We start from the raw sequence: 3807 nt of genomic DNA on the forward strand, positions 1-3807 counted from the left end.
GTCTGGCTGATCTTCGAAGTGCCTGCTGAGTGCGTCTGCTTTTAAGTTCAACTCGCCCGGAAGGTGCACTGCCACTACTGTGAGCCCTCGAGACAGAAGCCAATGCCAGATTGCCTGAGCCTCTCGAGAGAGTGGGCGATATCTTGTGCCTCCTTGTTTGTTCAGATAGAACATGGTGGTCGTATTGTCCGTCTGAACTAGGACTGAGTTGGATTCGATCGATCGCTGGTAAGAAAGCTTTGAGAGCCAGGAATACCGCTCTGAGTTCCAGCATGTTGATGTGGTATGTCTGCTCCTGCGCAGACCACTGGCCTTGAATTTGAAGCGAACCCATGTGTGCTCCCCAGCCTTGCAGGGAGGCATCCGTCACTATAGACTGGGAAGGAACGGGTTGGTGAAACGGTACCCCTACCAGCACATTCTTCCTCCGAGTCCACCATTTGATGGACTCTTTCGTCGCCTGGGAAAGAGTGATACGATCTTCCCAGCGTCCTGTCGCTTGGTCCCACTGATCCTCCAGACCCTGTTTTAGAGGACCTATTCTCAGCCTGGCGTTTGGGATGAGAAAAATGCAGGACGCCATGGAACCCAGTAGGGATGCTACTTGTCGGGCTGTTGGAAGCCGAGACTCTAGCAGAATCCCACATTTCTGACTCATGGAAAAAAGTCTCTCCTCCGAAGGAAACGCTTTTCCCAAGCTTGTGTCCAGAACAGAGCCTAGGTAGTGGATGGACTGTGTAGGCCGCTGGACTGACTTCTCCAGGTTCACATTGAGGCCGAGCCGGTGTAGCTGGTGCAGGCACAGTTGCAGATCGTGCATTACTTGTACCGGAGATGGACCTTTTAGGAGCCAGTCGTCCAGGTATGGGTAAATGAAGAGACCCTTTTTGTGAATAAAAGCCACCACCACTGCCATGCATTTGGTGAAGACTTGTGGTGCAGACTTGAGACCGAAGGGTAACACATTGTACTGGTAGTGTTTGTTCCCTACGACAAACCTCAGGTACTTGCGATGTTGTTGAGCAATTGGGATGTGAAAGTATGCATCTTGCAGATCCACCGAACACATCCAATCTCCGGCTTGAAGATGTGGACATATTTGGTGAAGCGCTAACATGCAGAACTTTTCTTTGACGATGACTTTGTTTAATAGTCGCAGGTCGAGTATTGGTCTGAACTTGTCCTCCTGATCTTTTTTGGGGACAAGGAAGTATCTGGAGTAAACTCCCTTTCCTCTTAGAGCGGGAGGAACCTCCTCTATCGCTCTTTTTTGCAGTAGGACTTTCACCTCTCGTCGGAGCAAGCTTAGCTGGCGAGGGCAAGAGCTCTTTGGAGGGATGCTCTTTGGAGGAGCACGGAAACGTATCTTGTATCCATTGCGCAGTATATTCAGCACCCACTGATCTTTTGTAATGCTGACCCACTCTGCCAGGTGTTGTGAAGCACTTCCTCCCACTGGAGTGGGTAACGGCGCCAGAGGAAGCCGCTGTTCAGGCCTTTCCTCCTCTTGTGGTGTTGGAGGATTGTTGGTGACCTCCTCTACCTCTGCTGGGCTTGCCTCGAAACTGGGGTTTCCCTTGGGTCTTATTTTGAGACCCCTGAGGGGTGTGAACCCTCTGTTGAGCCCCTCTCCCCCTGTTGGTCTTGAAGCGGCACTTGAATTCTTTTTTCTTCTCCAAGCCCACCGCCTTCACCGTATCCAATTCCGTCTTCATTCGGGTCATCTCTTCGTCCGCATGTTCCCCGAAGAGAGCAGAACCCGAAATGGGGAGATTAAGGATGCGATGCTGAGCATCCGGCTTCAGACCTGTAAGTCGCAACCAGGTCGATCTTCTGGCACAAACCCCAGGTGAATAGGAATGAGCCGAAAGCACTGCACCATCCGCAGCCGTGCTTATCATCTGATTCACCACCAGACACCCCTCTGTAACAGTCTCTTCAAAGTCCTGCTGGTCTTCTTTTGGCAGTTTGGCTTTGAATCTTTCCATAGAGTCCCATAAGGCATTGTCGTATCGACCCAGAAGTGCAGCTGCACTAGCGACCTTAAGAGTGGAAGCAGCTGAGTTGCAAACCTTTCGACCCCAGGAGTCTTGAGCTTTGCTGTCCTTATCTGGTGGGACTGAAGAGGAACCAGCGACAGCATGTGTCTTCCTCGCCACCTCCACAATTACAGAGTCCGCTGGAGGGTCAGATTTTACAAACACCGGGTCAGAAGATGCCGGTTTGTACTTTTTCTGAATGCGGGCTGGTACCGCTCTGATCGCCGCTGGAGTTAGGAAAACCTCTTTGACAGGCTCCATAATCCCCGGGACTAAAGGCAGCAGAGGCCGGGAGATGGCTCTCTTGTGTAAAGTCTCAAAAATGACTGTTGTTACTTGAGGGACAGACATCTCAATGTTCAGTTTCAGTGCTCCTCTTTGCAGTACATCCAGATACGTGCCAATGTCATCCACTGGGGAGGACCTGGACGTAGGACTGTCCGTCAACGTAGGGGAGTAGTCCCTCTTGGACGATCTGGTAGAAGAGGTAGATGAAGTAGACTGAGTACGTCGACGTCTACGGTGAGCACTGTGTCTCCGCTCCCGAGACCTTTCTGAACGCTCCTCCCGTCTAGGAGAGCGAGACCTGATCCAACCCTCTGTCTGAGGTTCTCTTCTAGGAGATCGGGATCTTCTGGGAGATCTGGCTGGTGGTCTCACGGGTGATTTGCACCTAGGAGAGTGAGACCTGATCTGATCTTCTGCTCAAGGTTCCCTTCTAGGAGATCAGGATCCTCTGGGAGATCTGGCTGGTGGCCTCACAGGTGATTTGCGCCTGGGAGTGCTACGCTTGTCCATCTCCTCCAACAGATCCTGAAGCGGAGACCTGTGATGTGGGCTAGCATATTCCTGCATACGTTTGGTAGCCCCAGAATCTCGCCAATGGTCCAAAGATCTGTACCATCTAGGTGACAGCCTGATTTGCTCGGCCGAAGGATCTGGCCGACGCTCAGGAGATCTGTGCACAGGACTTCTGGACCTTGAAGGTTCAGTTGAGGAGCCAGAGGACCGTGAAGATGAATGAAGGGAAGCAGACTCCGTCACCATGATCGCATCTGAATGCCTCGACGTCGAGCGTTCTTCTCTCGCCGTCGAACGACTTCAAGGAGTCGGCGGGTCAAACAATCTCGACCTCGAATGTCCATGAGAGGGTCTGTAGGCTCTCGACGTCGAGCGGCGATGAGCAGCCGTCGACAGAGTCCTCTGTCTCGACGTCGAACGGCGATGACCGGCCGTCGACGGAGCTCTCTCTCTCGACGTCGAACGACGATGTCCAGTCGTCGACGGAAGCTTCTCTCTCGACGTCGAACGGCGATGACCTGCCGTGGACGGAGTTCCTTGTCCCGACGTCGAGTGCCTGTGCGCCGACAGCGGAGGGGTATTGGGCACCCTCTACGCAGACGAGGTACTGACGGAGACAGCGTCCTCGACGCCGATCGACGAGCTACTGTTGACGGCGGAGGGGTCTTGATCCTCGACGCCGAACGCCGCTTCTTGGACGACGGCGGAGGGGGTCACACTTCTCGACGCCGGTCGTCGCCTGGATGACGACGGCGGAGTAACCTCCCTCGACGCTGGTCGTCGCCTGGTTGACGACAGCAGAGGGGTTATGGATCTCGACGCCGACCATCGCCCGGTTGACGGCGGGGGAGTCGCCTTCCTCGACGCCGATCGTCGCCCGGTTGACGCCGGCGGAGGGGATTTGGACGACGGAGCTGGATCTTTCGACATCGTCGACGTACCTGGTCTTCTCTTCGACGGCGAGCCC

This window comes from Lissotriton vulgaris, chromosome 11 (genome assembly GCF_964263255.1).
Source record: "Lissotriton vulgaris chromosome 11, aLisVul1.2, whole genome shotgun sequence".
NCBI classification, from domain to species: domain Eukaryota; kingdom Metazoa; phylum Chordata; class Amphibia; order Caudata; family Salamandridae; genus Lissotriton; species Lissotriton vulgaris.